This window comes from Hypomesus transpacificus, chromosome 6 (assembly GCF_021917145.1).
Source record: "Hypomesus transpacificus isolate Combined female chromosome 6, fHypTra1, whole genome shotgun sequence".
NCBI classification, from domain to species: Eukaryota; Metazoa; Chordata; class Actinopteri; order Osmeriformes; family Osmeridae; genus Hypomesus; species Hypomesus transpacificus.
In genome coordinates, this window is record NC_061065.1 from 8,508,625 (window position 1) to 8,527,437 (window position 18,813).

The following is an 18,813-nucleotide window of genomic DNA, read 5'->3' on the forward strand; positions in this document are numbered from 1 at the left end:
TCCTGTGTCCCTGAGAAAGCATCATGCCTGGGCAGGTCTTACACAGGCGGTCTGATTAAGAGTCCACCCCGATGCTGGGCCCAGTATCCAGAGTCGTACGCAGTTCTGTTGCTGAGATCCAAAATGGCGGCAGCGTGTCTGTGTGTGGGCGATGGTGTGTTGATCGGTGTTCTGGAACAGCATTGCGGTGGGGAGGAGAGAGAGAGAGGGAGGGAGGGAGAGGGACAGAGAAAGAAAGACAGAGACTAAGGGAGAATCGTTCTCAGGTCGAGTCTGTGCGTACGTTGACTTTGCAGACAGACAGGCCGAGAACCGAGTAGGAATGTAACCTAGCGTGTACATTTGGGAAACATCTGGCTGAGAAAAAAAAGCTGGCGGCTGGTTGGTCCTAGACTGTCCGGGCAGAACCAATCACCTGCCTCCTTTGGGAGAGTCGCACAGCCAGCACTGGAACAGGAAGCAGCCCTCATCCATTTCCTGTGGCGCTCCATGGCTTGGGGAAGTGACAGGGTCTTGCCCGATGCAGGAAGTCAATCTGGGCTCCTTTTTGGGGGAGGTTCTGGTGAAAAGATGGTGCCCACTATAACCCCTGCTGACAGTAATGTTGTGGCTCTGGTTTAATTACTAGAGCAGAGCCGGGGCAGGCTGGTGTGACTAATGAGAGATGAGGGGGCCGTGTCGGGTAGAAGCTCATTTGAGGCCACAGCTTGACAGTTGGACTGCTGCAGATTGGGAGCAAAGTGGTGGTGAGACCGCAGGAAGAATGAGAGATGGAGGGAGAAAAAAATGACTTCACTCACTGTGAGTGTGCGTGGGAGTACATGAGCTGGGGAGAGAGAGGGAGGCAGAGAGAGAGCGAGCGAGGCAGAGAGAGGTAGGGATATGAAGAGAGCGAGCAAGTGAGTCAGACCGTTCACTCCTCCCCTCCCTCTCTGAAGCTGTACAGATAGCTGAGGCAGGGGCAGGAGTCAACATTGACCTCCCATCTCTGATATATGGCCAATCAGAGAAGGGCTTTGAGGATCACAGAGCTGGGCACCGTTCACACACAGTACAGCTGCCGTAACACAACCGCAGTGGAAACATCCGGACACTTTATCAACACCTGAACAAAGACGATCTGAGCAGAGACAGGGATCAACGTCAGGCTGATGTCAGATGTATTCAATGTAGTGTGAAGATCGAATCATTTTCGTTCACTATTTGGAGCCATTTCAACTGACTGTCATTCAATGCTGCCTGTGTGTGTGTGTGTGTATGTCAGACATCTGTTTGTAGCTCAGTCACAGATGAGTTATCTTAAAAGGAGCTGTCAGATGTGTGTGTTTCTGTGTGTGTGTGTGTTCGGACTGTGGCGGAGGTGACAGGAGAAGAATCAATTAAATGGAATGAATCTGGAGCACAGGGCAGTGTGGATATGTAGCAAAGTTGGACCAGTCATATTGCCCCACGACACAAGCACACACACACACACACACGCACACACACACAAAATCCATGGCAGCCCTAAATACACCAGCAAATGCAGAAATGACCCCCACCAATGGCAGATCAACCTGGTGGGTTGAGCCAATGACAGAACAGCATCACCTCAGGAGGTGAGGAAAAATAGGAGACAGGCCTAAGCGAAGGTGTAAATATTTCTCCTGCAAACAAAATGTAGCAGTATACTGTAGCATACGGTAGCACAGCATAAAACCAGAGTCTAAATACAACATAATCCAGAACTGGTGAGCATAAATGAGTCCACATATCAGACCTGAGAGATTTTTTCCTAAAAGATTTCAACTGTGAGAATTAAATCTAAAATCCACATTATCCCAGCTTGCCAAAATATACAGCTTTTAGAAATCTGTCACTCGCTACAGCATAACAAGAAGAGGGGGGTCAGATGGCTGAGCGGTGAGGGAGTCGGGCTAGTAATCAGAAGGTCACCGGATCAATTCCCCGCCGCCATTGTGTCCCCGCATGACATTGTGTCCCCGCATGACATTGTGTCCTTGGGCAAGGCACTGTCCCTGTACTTACTGTAAGTCGCTCCGGATAAGAGCGTCTGCTAAATGACTAATGACTAAATGTGAATGTAAGAGGACTTCTGGATCTGTCGCTGGCTACAGCATAACAAGAAGAGGACTTCTGTTGTCCAGTAGAAACTGTCACCCCGCCTCCGTCACCAACACCCTCTGCAACACCACACTCATCCATAGGATGAGGACCCAGCCCAACTGCTGTTATGATTAAACGCATGAAGAGCCTTCAACTCCTTAAAGCATTAGCAAAAAGGTCCTGGATGACTGTACTGGGTCGCTCGGTAACGATGCATCACCCTGGTTACGGTACTTCTGTACAACCTCAGCTAAGTGTATGTGGATGGGAGGTCAGGGTGGCGGTCAGTAGTGAGCGGTGAATCTTGGGGCTGGGCGTGTACATGAAAGCCTGGGAGATCCTGCAGGAGTGACCTCACAGGAGTGACCTCACAGGAGTGACCTCACAGTAGAGGCCCTCGTATAAATACTCTCCCACCAGCTCAGAGAGACGACCTGTCAAGCACCCTGACCCAAAAGGGACCTATCCACACACACGCACGCTCAGACACACACACACACACACACACACACAATTAAGTCTTTGTTCGAAAATTGGGGTTTCATGAGCTGGCCTATGAAAGGAGATGCTCTCAGCATGCGGCTACCCCCAAACATGCTCCAGTCTGGGCCCAGCTACCCCCAAACATGTTCCAGTCTGGGCCCAGCTACCCCCAAACATGCTCCAGTCTGGGCCCAGCTACCCCCAAACATGCTCCAGTCTGGGCCCGGCTACCCCCAAACATGCTCCAGTCTGGGCCCGGCTACCCCCAAACATGCTCCAGTCTGGGCCCGGCTACCCCCAAACATGCTCCAGTCTGGGCCTGGCAGAGGGGCCCCTAACTCAGACGGCGCCCATGTAGAACTCCCCAACAACACCGTGTGTCATGTTCACGCTTTCTCAAGTCCTCTGGCTTCATGCAGAAGCAGTGCATGGATCCTTTACACCCCTCCCCCCCGCCCCCCCCCACTGATCACACGCCTGCCTCACCTGCCTCCACAGGTCACCTGCCTCTCCAGGTCACCCACCTGCCAACCAGCCACCCCTCCACCCCCCTCCCGCCTGGACGCTAGCAGCTAGCTGGAGCCAACGTAGGAGAGCGAGTGGGCGGGCATGATAGCAGTGTTTAGATCTGCAGCCGGCGAACGATGGATGAGGAGGAGGAGGAAGAGGAGGAAAACACAAAGGCGTAGTGTAGTGTTTCAGGAACGCAGCACACAGAGCTACGTTAGACGAGGGTGGCCTTTTACACACCCCTATCCTCTGCCGCTCTCAACATCATCTACTGTTATTGAACAAGGGCAGGAAAAAACGACAGCTCGGTATGATGGAACGGCCAAACACACACACACAGAGAGAGAGAGAGAGAGACAGAGAGAGAGAGAGAGAGAGAGAGACAGAGAGAGAGAGAGAGAGACAGAGAGACAGAGAGACAGAGAGAGAGAGAGAGAGAGAGAGAGAGAGAGAGAGAGAGAGAGAGAGACAGACAGACAGACAGACAGACAGACAGACAGACAGACAGACAGACAGACAGACAGACAGACAGACAGACAGACAGACAGACAGAGAGAGAGAGAGAGAGAGAGAGAGAGAGAGAGAGAGAGAGAGAGAGAGAGAGAGAGAGAGAGAGAGAGACAGAGAGAGACTAAAGTGATTCGCAGGAGACAATTAGACTACAGAAGTCATTTTGTGAAGAGAAGAAAAAATATATAAATACTGTTTTTAACATGACACACTGTCCCTCCAGTGACAACTACAGCACCTTTTAATTTTTTTTGACACTGCATGGGAACAGTATCCTTGACAACAAACTGAACTGTAAGACAGCGTGGTGAGAGACAACACGAAACACTTCATTAGATAACAGTCTTTTGACTGAGCTAGTTTGGGGGTGAATACTTACTTTGCCGCCTGAATATCGCACAGGCTTCACAGTCGGTCTCTGAGGTGGATACCTGAAGGAGATGAGAGAAAAAAAACAATCAGCAACATAAAAGTACAGCGCATCCTCGACATCTTGTTCTTCCTCCTCCTCTGCCTCGCCACAAACACGCTCAGACATCTGAAGGCTGCGTGCGTGTGAGTGGGCTGGCAATGAAGAGCTGGAATGTATTCCCAGTCAAGTCGATTCCTCTGTGGGTCGAATCAAGACCGTGGACCCGGTCCCATGTTTCGATTCATTCCTGATGCCCATGGGGAAATGGTGGCAGGAGAGAGACAAAGAGGAGGAACGAGGAAGGCTGAGAACAGAATGATCAGGTCTGACCTGGGCCCAGTCAGCAGCAGGTAGGGCTGCTGGCCCGGGGGTCATGGTCTAGGTTAGGTGGACAGCACTAAAACACAGCTGTTCATCCTGGCCTCACTGTCTTCACTGTCTTCACCACCCCTAAACCACTCGACCTTATCACCTTCCATCCTTCTCTCAGTCCTTCATTCCTTCCTTCTCTCATTCAGTCCTTCCCTCCAACCATTATTCATGGAGCATTTGAAAACCTATCTGGTCCCACGACCCATCTTACACCACCACCCATGGGCACGCACACACACAGGACACACGCACAGCTGATGAGCTACACCACACAAGATGGACGGCCATCACGGCCCCGTTGTACAGGGACGCCTGGAGGAACGAAACAAACACACACTTGAGTAAGGAGCCAATAATCCATCTGATGTCTCAGTAAAATGGTGGTTCAGCAAGGATACAGCTGTAATTATTGGCTGAGATCGGCTGAGTTCTTTGCACCAGAAGATCACAACAACATCACTTTGACAAAACAGAGAGGGGGGGTATTAGCCCAGTAACTATGGAGATTTAATTAGATAGTCTTATAAAGAGCTTTTAGAAGGGAGAACTGGAAGAAAATTTTAATTATCGCATACATAACAGGGCAGATATTGTCTTAACACAAATTAAAACATGCCCCATTGATACACAACATTATTGAGTGTGCTTGCCTTCTAATGATTGATCGCATAGTGAATCAATGATTTTGTCGCAACAGCTCCTTTCGATGTAGTGTACCAACCATGAAAAATATGATTCCTCAAATGTTTAGATGTGTGATCTTAGTTTAAACAATAGGTTTGGAGGCGATACAGTAAAACATTTAAATAAATAAAAATGCCCCAGCTCTAACCAACGCAAGCACACCCTCTCTAGTATACAAACATGTCATATAGATCGATGAGTTGATAAGTATATTGAACTACTGTTCCGCTCCTGTTTAATAAGAGCCTCTGAACACAGTGAACAGCTTTGAACTAAAAGATCCCCCGACGATAGTGACGTTGGAATCCACTCGGAATTATTTAGCATATTTTCTTTATTCACTGATGGCTTTCTCCGGAATCGCCCCCCTGATTGGTTGGTTTGGGTTAGGCTCATTAGAACTACATTAAACATGAAGCTGTCAGTGGGAAGCACCGAGTTTAACTCTCCCATAGAGAGTTGAGGATGAAACCATCACAAAACCTTTGCCTCGAGCAAACTATCTAAGAACAGAACTCCATCCTCCTTCCAATCACTTCCTGTTTCGAATCACAACATCATGGGGCCTAACTGTGTGGAAGCTTATCTGCTGCTGGTGGCTCACAGACACTTCTAAAACACTGTCCCTCCCTGTTTGTTTTTAAACCTGGTGACACACACACACACAAACACTTCCTGTCCATTGTGCAGGTCTCCTGCTGTGTTTCCTGAGGATCTCTGTGGCAGCAGGACCGTACCAACAGGACCAGGAACACAGGGGCCGGACCGTACCAAGAGGACGAGGAACACAGGGGCCGGACCGTACCAACAGGACCAGGAACACAGGGGCAAGACCGTACCAACAGGACCAGGAACACAGAGGCCAGGCTGGACCGTACCAACAGGACCAGGAACACAGGGGCAAGACCATACCAACAGGACCAGGAACACAGAGGCCAGGCAGGACCAACAGCACCAGGAACACACTCTAATGCTCAGCGTTAAAAAAAGAAATTAAAGCAGCCTCTATTTATCCTACAGAAATGATCACACACACACGGTTATTTCAGTAAGCTGAGCATCCTGCAAATCCCAGACTAGCCAAATACTCACTTGAATACTTTCTATCAGCATCACACCCACCATCCATCCGCCTCCAAGCCATCGGTTCAACAGCAGCAGAGCTAACCAGACCTGCACCATGCTGTGCAGGGCCTGTGGCTGGGTCCGTAAGGGTCTCCAGTCTACAGACTAGCTCAGAGACAGACAGGCATGGAGCAGTCTTATGTAAACACAGGCCCAGGTGCTGGGGTGCTGGCTGACTGGAGGAGGGGAATCTGGGACTTAAAGCAGCACAACCTACCAGCTCACGACCAGCTCACACGACAAATCCAAAACGAAGGGAACACATAAATACATCAATGTGACTTTGGCTTTAATCTGTTTTGGAGGAGTGTGATTAGAGGGATGGGTGTCAGCGCTGGGCTGGAACACAGGACCCAGGGGGAAGGGTTGTGGTTCGTCACTCGGAAGGATCTAGAACAGGGCTCCCCAAACTTTTTTCTGCGAGGGCCAGATCATTTTTCCCTTTTTTTTAATGTGGGGCCGGGTTGGTCTGTAACAGAAAATGACATGGGCCGAGTGACGACCAGAATTATTGTGGAGATTTTAAATGTATTAATTTTGCTAGATTAGTCCATTATTTTGTTATGCACCATACATATCAAGGGATATATAGCCTATTAAAAGAGCATTATCACTATTGTAATGACCTTTTTTCATATTCATTACTATTGAAATCGAAACGTTTACTTACTTATGCATATTAATCAGTGTTAACAGAATGTTTTTGTATTTAAGTCTCTGGCATTGTTCAGAGGGCCGGTCCAAATGGTTTGGCGGGCCGTAGTTTGGGGACCTTTGGTCTAGAAGCTGCAGCTGCTCCAGACTCCCCTAATACCACAGGTTGAGGATTGGGAGCACTGTGTGCGTGTGTGTGTGTATTTACACTGTGCATGTGTATATGTAGAGTATGTGTGTGTGTGTGTGTGTGTGTGTGTGTGTGTGTGTGTGTGTGTGTGTGTGTGTGTGAGAGAGAGAGGGCATGCGTTGCTTCTCTCCTTCCTGTTCACCTGGGGCAGGAAGAGGCAGCGTGAGACCGGGACAGAGAGAGAGAGGACCCGTCTCACACGAGATGAATCACCTCGAGGAAGACTTGGGCCTGGCTGCATTCTTCCAGTCTGACACACTGACTCACCTACTGGGGAGGCAGGGGGGGGGGGGGGATGTAGGGGGGGAGAGGGAGGGGCCAGGAGACGACAACAGGAACAGAGGCGGGAAGAGAACACAGCAGGTAGGGAAAAAAAGTGTTGAGGTGAAGGAAGGAAAGAGGTGAAGGAAGGAAAGAGGAGGAGGGAGTGGGAGAGGAAGAAGGCAGAGGGGGGAGGTGAAGAGAAGATCCCAGTGGTGTTGTGGTGCAGCGACACACAGAGAGCTGCCCTGTTAAAACCATCTTCCTTCTGCTCAGCAGTTGGGGCCAAACCCACAAGGCTTTCCAGCTGCTTTCACAGGCAGCCTGAACCCTGGCCTGCTGCCGGTCCCATCCCTGCCCCCCCCCCCCCCCCCCCCCCCGCGGCCAAAAAAAACCCTCAAATTCCTCAGTCTGACGATTTATTTCTTCCAGCTCGACGGGGAGAGAGTGATGTGGGAATGCGGCTCTCTGTGTTCGTTGGTTTTGGTCTGGTTTGTTTTCTTGGCGAGGTTTGTCCGACGCATTCTGGTGTCGCCGCCTTAGAGAAGGCTGGGATCTGCGATGGGAGCTCTGTTCAGTGAAGTGGGTGTCAATGACAAGGTCAATCGGAGAAAAGTTGCTTATAATCTCAACGACGCACTGAGAGTGTGGATTTCACCTTGAGCCTCCATAAAGGTCCATCATTACTAACCTGAAGCCCATCCAAGCTATCCACAATAAAGCCAAATCTAACAAGTTATTTGGATGATTAGCTGGCCTTCAGCACTGCTGCCAACCCTGCCTGCCGGTATGGATTATAGAAGTGTTACGTGGGAGTCTTTAACAGCCATATTTCATCCTGCAGTTTTCACCAAAATCCCAACACATATCGGAGTCCAGAGCATTAGCTCATGTTACAGGTCGTAAAAGCAATCATCTCCAGATGTCTCCAGTCTAGAGATCACAGAGGAGCCAGCCTCTGCAGATTGGAGAGGCTGCAGACTGGAGAGGCTTCTCCAGGAGCATTCAGCTCCTCTGTGGTCAGGATACTACAGATGTCTCCACTGAGAGGAGAGCAGTGTACTGGATATCATTTGTTTACATCCCCTGTGAATGGGTAGACATTACCGTGAATGGGTAGACATTGGCAATCTGGGTGATCCTTTTCCAACAGGTCCAGAGTGTAGTTGCCACTGAACCCATTTGGTACTAAGATGGTGATGGTTATCTTGGAATATCCCCCCCAGTGTGTGGTCTCCATCCCTCTGGGAGAAGCTGTTCCAGGGCTGGCCTCTCTTGAGTTCAAGGCATTGTTTCTTTTCCACCCTCAAAAGGCCACAGAGAGGACACAACATGGCCGCCATGAGAGCCTGGAAATACCCAGCTGCACAACGAGACACTGTTGCTGCTTCGGCTCTAATCATAGATGCTGATGAAAGCTTGTGTCTGTCCCCTCTGAGACAGGGGCACATTATTAGGCCCACACTCTCTCGGCTGCCGAAAGGCACACAAAAGAGCTTTGCTCAGAGAGCTGTGAATGGTGTAAAATCTAAAATATCACAGAATTAAAGTGCCGCCCCTTTAAGCAGTGCATTACGGAGTCGCAGCGGATGTCATGAAGCAACACAAACGCAAAAGATGCCACACATTAGCCCTGATCTCTCTCTCCCTCTCCAGATTTGAGAAGCTCCCCAAAGCTGAGAGAATCATTAACACGATTAAAGGTACTTTGTTATTGTGTAAACTCATGCTCTTAAAACGCTTGGTCTTAGAAGATCCTGTGACATAGGTTTGAGTGGAAATGCCAAGTCTGTAAAAAAAAAAAAAAAAAAGCTGCACTCAAGTTCCTGATAAAAGGGAAAGGTGTTGACTTTACAACCGACCATAAAAAATATCAGCCTTGTTTCCCCCCCCCAGACGAAATAGCAGCTGCACTTAACACACGGGCAAGCAGGGCTTCCAAGCTTGAGGCAGGCTGAGGTGAACGGGAACATCAGCTACCAGCCCAGGTCTGCTGTGGGACCTTCACCCAGGATCGGAAACTGAAGTAGGAGAGCTTACTGACACTCTTCCAAGCCCCAGACGGGTTTGGGAGAAAACCGTTGTGACGGATTCACTTCAAACCTGCCAGAGTCGGCATAAGCCTCTTTGTTTTTCTCCGCCTATCGCAACTTTCCCTCAGAATCTTGCTTTTTCTCTCTCTAAACCACCTTGGCTCAGCCCCTCCACCTAACTTTCCTCTCTTTCTAAAGTATCTTCTCCATGTCTCCCCATCTAACTTGACTCTGTCCTCAGATTCACTCTCTACCTTCACATAGCTACTTAGCAGACTTTCCCGATCAGTCAAAACAAAGTCCAGGAAGTTTCTTCCCACGCTCCTCCCCTCCCACGACAAAGAACCCGATATGGTCCAGTGAGGGTTTGCATTCGACTGCTGGCTAAACATTCCTCTGAGCACAGCATGGATTGGTGAACGAACGAACACAGACACACACACACAGTGTATACACACACAGCGCTTGTCGCTGTCTAGAGCCACCCTACTGCGTTGCACCCATCAATTAGGCGATGAGAGTGTGAAGTGACCCAAGACCTCTCAGGTTAGGCGTTTGTGTGTGTTTCTGTGTGTGTGTGTGTGTGTTTGTGACTAAGTCCGGAAGTACCCATTGGTGCGCATCACCTCCCTATTAGCGCGGGTGGATGGGGGTAGAAGTTCATGGAGAGGCCAGTGCTGGAAGACGCTCCCAGCCATCATCAGAGGGAGTAGGAGCTGGGAGAGTTTCTCCCCACGTCTGGACAGTCTCAGCCACGAGGACCAGCACACAGCCCGGGTGTCAAGGCCGCCAGCGCATCAATCTGAGGGAAAACCTGGCAGACCTGAGGTACATTTACATTACATTTACATTTAGTCATTTAGCAGACGCTCTTATCCAGAGCGACTTACAGTAAGTACAGGGACATTCTCCCCGGGGCAAGTAGGGTGAAGTGCCTTGCCCAAGGACACAACGTCATGTGTACTGGCCGGGAATCGAACTGGCAACCTTCAGATTACTAGCCCGATGCTCTACCCGCTCAGCCACTTGACTCCCTAGGTAGTGAGTCGTGAGGTCACGACTAACACGAGATATCTTCCAAACTCGGCTGAAGAGAGGAGCAGGCTTCCAGAGAGACAGAGTGAGGAGAGAGACAGAGCCAGAGAGAGCGAGAGAGAAAGAGAGCGAGAGAGAGATAGCCAAAGAGAGAGAGAGAGACAAAGAGAGAGAGAGCCAAAGAGAGAGAGAGAGCCAAAGAGAGAGAGAGAGAGACAAAGAGAGAGAGAGCCAAAGAGAGAGAGAGAGACAAAGAGAGAGAGAGCCAAAGAGAGAGAGAGAGACAAAGAGAGAGAGAAAGAGAGAGCTCAGTCAGCAGAGGGGAAATAGTGCAGAGGCAGTAAACTGTGACCGGACCAAACCAGGATAAGTTATTCGGGGACAGTGAAACATAAAAAGAAAAAGCGCAGAGCAGGAGAGATGGAGAGAGTAGAGTAGAGAGATGGAGAGAGCAGAGATGGAGAGAGCAGAGAGGAGACAAACAGAGTAGGAGGAAGAAGAAGCAGACTAGGAGGAGGTCTATAACCACTCCATCACAAACAGAAAAGGAGTTCAGAAGTTTGCCTGCAGCTACACTTCCGGAAGCCTGTGGAAGAATCCCCCACACAGCTGTTCTGTCCCCCTTTTCTTCACACTCTCTCTCCCTCTCTCTCCCTCTCTCTCCCTCTCTCTCCCTCTCTGTCACTCCGGGTCACACACACTGTCACACTCTCTCTGTGTGACCTGAGGTACAGGGTTACAGAGGGGTAGGAGATGAGAGACGGCCATGCCGCTAACTAGCCTCCGCCACGCTAACCCCTGGAGCGAACCCTTGATACTGATCTGAGGTCAGCTCAGCCTGTCAGCGGTTAACGGTCCCAGCTATGAATTAAAGCAGGTAAACTGATCTGGGGTCCAGATCACAGGACGGCCCTCCCCGGCCCCTGGTGAAGCCTGTCTGAAACCCCAGAGAAGCAGGAGAGCTCCAGTAATGAAAAACTGTAAATCAGCAGATCCCCGGTCTCTCCGCTCATTAAACCTGGGTACTGCTGTCCGCCCCCAAGACGCCCACTTTCAGCCCCCCTCCTTGTCTCTCCATCCTGTCCTCTCTCTCCGTGTCTCTCTCTTTCTACTTCCCTCTCTCTGTGTGTCTCTCTGGTCACCGATTAAACAACAATAGCTGGAGGGGTAGTCATAGTAAAGCTTAGTCAGCACAAAGACTCACCTCCACCCCCCCCCCCTCACACACACACACACACACACAGAAACCCCCCACACTCAACAAACACGCACACAAGCCTACTTAGACCAGACAGACGCAAAGGTTTGGGGAAGCACACACAAACACACAAAATATGAGTGTAGCGGGTTTAGAAACTGCGTTTGAGAAATTAGAGTTTCAGTGATATCATGTATCTAACCCGTCTTTATCCTCAAGTAACAGTAAGACTGCTGTCCACACACCAAAACACACTGATGGCCCCTTATAACTCAAACACCTCAAGACACTGTAGGGCTGTTTTGGCAGCCCCTTTGTCACTGGTCACCCAGACACTCGTCTGGGACAGTCGTTGATTTACATGAATGCTAAAATGACAATCACACCTTAATGACACACCTCTGTAGAGGTGGTCTCAACAGTTGAAGAGGAAGATGGACAGAGGAAGACTCTGAAATTATCATTAAAAGTTGTGTTCTTGAAAATAAGGTTCTAAACAGCTTTTAATGTCATGTTTGATATGCTTTTGTTTCTTATTTTATGTATTACATGCTTGTAATAATTTTAATACTGTAACATGTACATGTACAGGGTTTACAGAGTTTGTGCCTGCAGCAGAGCAACATGTGTTTAACATATTCCCTTGTCTTGCAAGGGAACCACTTGGTCTACTGTAGCCTTGATTAATGATCCAATTTGAATTTGTATGCGTTTAGACTACTTTTCAGTCATGTGACCGGTGTCCCCACTTTAGTCAGGTTTGGGTGTATATAGGAAGAAGTGTTACCAATCACTTCGAGTTTTGTTTACATACAGCTCCGGTGCGTTAGGCGCCTAGTCTTCATTGTGACATACCTTTGTTAACCATTGCTCTGAAGGTATGTTTTGTATTTGATGATATTTCATTATCATTGTATTGATTATCTTGCTATTTAGATAATAAACTATTATTGTGCATTTTGACATTACTTGTTCTCTTTGAAACGTATCTATCAGGCTACGGCGGTGAAAACTTAGATCTAGTCTGGTTGATGCGGCTAACTGATTATAAACATAGACTTTTGAGTAGGTTTTAACTTAAGGCCTCTGAGTCACTTACAGTGGATCTCCACGCTCCGAAGGAATTTACCGGGGCCTCTGAGTGATCGATTACATATCCTACTAGGTCGTCATGGTTAAATCTATATTATAGTAGAGATAAACGACTGTTTAGTGAACACGCATACTTTAGGGTCGGTGCTCTGATCAAGCAGACGATTTTTACCTACGTCAGAGTTTCATGTCATTAACTGTTTAGCGCTCGAGGTTACAGGTAACGCATTTGTGCACGTGTCTTAAAATTGGAGTCAGATATTAACGAGTCAATTATCTCCCTGAGAATCTAACCTAAGGTGAATTGTGGTTCCCAAGCCAGGGACGAACACCAAGTGTCTCTGGCCTTTCGATTCACCGACTACAACACACTGCCTTAACTCCTCCTAATAAAGCTATTGCCATGTCCTTATTGCCATTATTGTTTAGTCATTTTTTCAGACCTAGTGGAGGTCTCCATCTCATCAAGCCATTAAGCAGATGACACAGAGGTGAAGGGGAGGGCAGACCCTGACTAATGCTGTTGTCAGCAGAAGGTCTTCAACACACAAGTTCATCCTAAAGACAAGACAAGCACTCGCCGTTCCCTCCCAAAACACCTTTGTTCCCATCCCTGCTTTTTACACAGCCATGTAAAAAAAAAAAAACCTTGGACCTATTAGAAAAAAACATGTTAAAATTCATGGGACGGCATTGTGCTGATCGATTATGCAAGCTTGGGACTGAAGAGCCTGCCAGTGTCCGCCCATCCTTCACGGCACTGAGGGCCGATTGACAAGTGCGTGGTTAATGGCCGTGAGAACCGCCGAGGCTCCTGGGTAATCCTGGATGGAAGGCGGAGAGGAGGCCAGAGGCCACAAGCCTGCTGACACTGACAGATGTGGGGCTTTGCGCCTCTGAACTGGCACACAACAGGGGAAAGAAGAGGAGGTGGAGGAGGAGAGGGGGAGGAGGAGGAGAGGGGGAAGTGAAGAGGGGAAGGAGGATGAAAAGGGGAAGGAGGAGGAGGTTGTTCTTAAGCTCTCCCCTTCTCTCAGAAGGCTTCACCCATGCAGTCGTCTCCCAAAGACAGGGTCATCCCGTTGCCAGATGACAGGCATCTGGGGCTGCTGTTTGGCAAACAAAACAATGAAGTGACACTGCACAGGCTGCAGCTTTCCTTCTCCAGTCTCTACTTTCATCTAACTCTTTTCCCCTTTGGTATTATCCCCCTCTCACCTCTGCTCTTCCTTGCTCTCTCTCTCTCTCTTTCTGTGTCTGTCTTTTCCCTCCTCTCTATTCCTCTCTTCATCTCTCTTCTCTACTCCCTGTGGAGCAGTCAGACAGCAAGGCTGAGGTATTAGACAGAGGCGAAGGCAGACCCACAGGAAACCCTCTTGATACCTGACCGTCTCTCTCACACGCTGTCTGTCTGAGCAGGGCAGAGGGGGGGGGGGGGGGGGGGGGGAGAGCAGGGCTGAGGGGCTGGTCTGGGGGGAGGGGGGGGGGGGGGGCTGAGGGGCTGGTCTGGGGGGAGGGGGGGGGGGGCTGAGGGGCTGGTCTGGGGGGAGGGGGGGGGGGGGCAGGGCTGAGCAGGGGGGGGGGGGGGGGGTTAGTTTGATGAATCCATCAGGGAGGAAGAGTTAGTTTGAGGAACACTGAAGGGAAAGGAGGGGGGTCCACTGAGGAATTCCTGTTGAGTGCTTGCAGACAGCGCTTTAGATTGTTGTTGCAGTTTCATCCATCCATCACCTGGCCCCCGGGCTTCCTGTGTGTGTGGTCCTGCCCTGTGTGACGGTCTCTCTCTCTGCTCACAGTCGACGAGCGTGTGTTCACACACACGCATTGGGTAGCATGAGCAACCTCTTACACAAGCTTTTGCTTGTTGGCTTCACTCTCGCTTGCTTCCACTCAAGACAAATAGCAGGCAATTACTTGTGTGTGTGTGTGTGTGTGTTTGTATGCGTTTCTGTGCGTACGTGCCTGTGTATGTGGGGGCCAAATAGCACCTGCTTCAAGCCATGGGCTCGACTTCATTCTCACCTAACTCATTTCCTCTGCTCTTTACCGATGGGGGCTGAAAATGACTTTTTAATCGCAGTCAGAAATCGGTGTTAAAAATTGTGTCTGTAGAGGCGGACAGGCAGGCAGGCTTCTCAGACACGTGATGCTTCTCCACCTGGCTTCCATTCCTCCTCCCCCAACCTCTCCCTGGAGCAGCCTGCCCCCTCTCCTTCTGCCTCTCTCTCTGCCCCTCTCTCTGCCCCTCTCTCTCTGCCCCCCTCTCTCTGCCCCTCTCTCTGCCCCTCTCTCTGCCTCAATCCCACCATCGCTCAGCACACCAACCTCCCCACGATGGCAGAGGAAAAAGAGAAACTACGGAAAAAAAAAACGAAAAAACTAAAGAGAAACGGAAGGCTATTGTTTGTGGAGTTTCTGGAGGCAGCGTGCTGGAGGCAGCGTGCTGGAGGCAGCGTGCTGGAGGCAGCGTGCTGGAGGCAGCGTTCAGCTCAGCGCCGAGGGACACGTCTGTCTAATTACTGTCTTTAAAACACTATCATTACACAGGCAGGATTCTGACTCCACAACAACTCCGTTGCCGTGGCAACGCCGTTTTGACAAATACCAGGGGATTGCTACTTTTCTTTTCTCACCTGCTCCAATGTCGGCATTGGCCATTTTGCTGTATTTCGTGTTAGCTTGACCCTAACCTTTAAAAGCAAGAGCACCACATCAGCGTTGTCTACGTAGGTTACATCATTAAAAAGGATTTAATCTGATCTTCCCGAGTTAGGTTTCATCAGCCGAACCCACACAGAGAGGGTGAAGGGAACATGGCAGTCTGGTACTACACACTAACACAGCTGGGCTGTTCTGCTATTACGCAACACTCCAGCACCACCCCCGCAAGCCCTCATCATGGCCATCCTCCCTCCCCCCTCTCCCTCCCTCCCTCCCTCCCCAACGCAGCGCTGGCTAATCACAGGCAGAGGTGTGCAGCTAGTCACTAACGCTTCAGCAGAGAGCTCTACGGCCAGGAGAGAGACTCTCAGAGATAGCTCTGTCTGCTGAGGGGGAGGGAGGGGGGGGGGAGAACAGATAGAGAGAAACAGAGAGAGAGAGAGAGGGGGGAGTAACACACAGAGAGAGAGAGAGAGAGAGAGAGAGAGAGAGAGAGAGAGAGAGAGAGAGACAGAGACAGAGAAAGAGAGAGAGACAGAGACAGAGAGAGAGAGAGGGGGGGGGGGTTACAAGGAGAAAGAGAACTCAGAGATACACAGAGACAGACAGCACACAGATAACTAGCCTTTGGGACTGAAACTCTAGAAGATATCTCATCTTTTCCGGAGCCCCACTGCCTACATTTTAATGTATAGCTGCCTCTCTTCTGCCTGTTAGGATATCCAGTATCAGCACTTTGCTATATCTGCCCGTTCCTGACTCTCCCAAGTATTAGAGCTTTTATATACACACAACAGAATGTCTATAGAGCCTGACTCAGGCATCGGGAGATTACTGCACACAGTCAGCACCTTGTGTCAATACAGAGGCCTGGTTTACAGCCCAGTGGTGAGGTCCAGAAGCCTTCCTCATCAACCCCATGCCCCTTCCTTGCATTGAAACATAATGTTACACTGTATATACTGTATAGCTATAGACATTTGCTGACCCCCAAACACATGCCACTGGTTTTGATGGTGGCCTCTGAAACTTGACCCAGAAAGGACTGTTTTCTTTACAGTAATTCAGGCCAGCAGAGATGTAAACAGACAGAAGAGGGACATTAATCCATTTCAGCTCTTATTCAACCGGCTCTTATTTACCACAGGAAAAGAGTTCCAACCAGCAGTCACAAGGAGAGACTTCCAGGCAGTCTCTTCATTCAAACCAACCCTGTGCCAAATCGGGCTCTACCATTTCATTAGTAACATGGGGACACTCTCCTGATTTTCTAATGACAAACAGCAGCTTAAAAAGCAGGGAATCACATCTTGTGTAACAACCAGAGCTCGCGACTTCCTTCCAGGTGTCCATCAACTACCTCGCAGCCGCTGGGTAAAACTGGTGATGTTTTGAGAGCCGTCACGACGCCACCGCCAAGGATGAAAAGCACATGGCGGCGGGATCCAGTTCTTGATGGCCGTTTAAGCACTCGAGTGCTGCGGAGCGGCCCTCTTCAGATGAGTGATTGGGTAACGAGGCAGCATCGCTGGTCTGAGTGATTCAGTCCTCCACATCATCGCAGAACACAGGTGGAGGGAGAGAGAGGGAAAGAGGGAGAGGGAAAGAGAAAGAGAGAGGAGGGAAAGGAGGGAGAGAGCGGGGGAAAGGAGGGAGGGAAGGCTAGAGAGAAGGGGGGTAAAGAGTGAAGGAGAGGGAGAGAAGGAGAGAGAGGGAGGAAGCAAGCGGAGGCAACAGGTCCCATGAAGAAGGCATGAAGGAGGCGTGCAAAGGCAGAGGTCACAGCCAGTCTCAGCCTTGTACAAAATCAGGAAGTTATCTGGAGTTTGCCGGGTCTTCACCGTCTTAAAGCAGACACTCAAAAAGACTATCTGTTTGAATGCTTCAGGTTAACCATTAACCAGGTACAGCCCTGTTCATGTTTCTGGTGGAGTGGCAGAGAAACACACAAACACTCCCAGGGAGGGGCAGGGAGCGAGGAAAACGACTGTTGGTGCATGCAGATCTCATTGTTCTTCAGAGCGCCCAGCTTAGCATAAGTTGAAAACGATGAGGTCACCTCTATTGTGTTGGCATAGGTCTCTCACGCATTCCACTGTCGGCCAGTGTCCTGTTGGTCCACAGACATTGTCTGGGAAGGACAGAGGAGGAGGCAGAAGAGCCCTCATTAAGCTGTGCTGGTGGAACCATGGCCTTGTGGTGGAGAAGCCCTCACAAACAAAACTGAGGATGCTTCAAAATCAAGACCAGCTTTATTTTTCCAAGCACTGTCACAGAGGGCATCACAGATGCCCACAGGCCAGCACCAACACAACCAATCGTAACCCTCAAAGAAGCCAAAGAAAACCCTCAGAAATCTCTGAGAAGACTAAATGGGAGAATCATGGCGAGGAGCAGTTCAGGGAGAGAGGCGATGCAGAGAGGCGCAGCCCATCTGACGAAAACAGTTCTACAACGTCTAACGGATGTATTGTGGCAGACCGCAAAAGATTTCCCTCCACCTCCGATGTTCTCACCGCAAACACCTGCAAACCAGATGTCACTGTCTGGTCATGATGTCACTTCTCTGGATACAAGTTGCTTCGTATTCACACACCGCCCCCATGAACTGAAGTCTTGACTTGCTACTATGGTGATCGTTTATACCTAAATGTCCCCCCCCCCCCCCCCCCCCCCCCCCCCCCCCCAAAAAAAACCCAGCAGAGCTCTGACCGTTCACCAGCTGAGTGCAAAGCAGGGAGTAATCTGGAGTCAGCGTATTCCCTGGCAGTGTTTGACACCGCGTGGCTCTGAGGCGGGAAGAGTATCAGAGGGTCAGCCAAGAGCTCAGGCTACAATCAGTAAATCAGGATTCCCAAGCAGGCGGCATTAGTAACGCTGGCAGGGAGAGCGGGAGGCTCCGCAATCCATCATGGATCAGATTAGGAGGAAGTCACAGTCTTCTTGGTTTTGGCCGAGGTAGTGGTGGAACATCCACGGGGCCTCTGGGAGGAGGGGGGGGGGGAGGGTGAAAGAGAGCGAGGGAGAGAGAGGTGTAGAGGAAAGAGAGTGAAGGAGGGAGATGGAAAAACAAGGGGGAAACAGGTGCTGAGAAGAGAGCACATCAAGGAGGCTCGTTAATACAGGGGGGGGGGGGGGGGGGGGTGACCTGTGATGATGTTTGACTCTTGGGCTCGTGTCTTGCTACAGCGCGGGGTCTGTTTAAGTGAAGTTCGGAACCCCTTATCAGAACTGTCAGGCGAAGGCCCCAACCCCTGAAGGTCCCAACCCCTGACCTCCCCCTCATCATCCCTGTCTCCTCTGCCCTGTGACAGCTGACATGGGGAGATGGGATCAGAAATAGATGGTGTACGAATGTTCCCTGCACCACTTTCACAAGTCTTGAATGTTGGTGATTCGCCGATGAGCACAATGGCTAACTGGGTGACTCAACACATTGCACAACACAATCAATGGCCGTATAGAAATTGATAGGTTACAAATATTT

At 50.0% G+C, this 18,813-nt stretch overlaps 1 protein-coding gene across 1 annotated transcript in view; it reads right to left on the minus strand.

The window, feature by feature from the left end:
* sipa1l1 (signal-induced proliferation-associated 1 like 1) overlaps positions 1 to 18,813 on the minus strand; it is a 50,233-nt gene that overhangs the window by 26,202 nt on the left and 5,218 nt on the right. Inside the window, exon 2 of the mRNA XM_047022137.1 lies at positions 3,989 to 4,040. The gene's annotated coding sequence lies outside the window, so the exon portion shown is untranslated. The remainder of the gene's footprint in view (positions 1 to 3,988; positions 4,041 to 18,813) is intronic.